The following is a 271-nucleotide window of genomic DNA, read 5'->3' on the forward strand; positions in this document are numbered from 1 at the left end:
TTTATGTGACATATTCTGCAAAGCAATTTGTTACAGGTGCAGTTGTTGTGAAAGCTCTACACAAATAAATATATATTGTATGTGTCCAAAGAGAGAGAGAGAGAGAGAGAGAGAGAGAGAGAGAGAGAGAGAGAGAGAGAGAGAGAGAATGGGCGAGAGCGAGAGCGAAAGAGAGCAGGAATGAGAGAGAGAGAGAGAGAGAGAGAGAGAGAGACAGAGAGAGACAGAGAGAGAGAGCGGGAGAGAGAGAGAGAGGAGAGAGAGAGAGGAG

General features: G+C 45.8%; 1 protein-coding gene across 1 annotated transcript in view; it reads right to left on the reverse strand.

The window, feature by feature from the left end:
• LOC109516373 (nectin-2-like) overlaps positions 1–271 on the reverse strand; it is a 104653-nt gene that overhangs the window by 51083 nt on the left and 53299 nt on the right. The window lies entirely within an intron of this gene.

The sequence above is a fragment of the Hippocampus comes genome, unplaced genomic scaffold (genome assembly GCF_001891065.2).
Source record: "Hippocampus comes isolate QL1 unplaced genomic scaffold, H_comes_QL1_v1.1 scaffold35, whole genome shotgun sequence".
Taxonomy (NCBI): domain Eukaryota; kingdom Metazoa; phylum Chordata; class Actinopteri; order Syngnathiformes; family Syngnathidae; genus Hippocampus; species Hippocampus comes.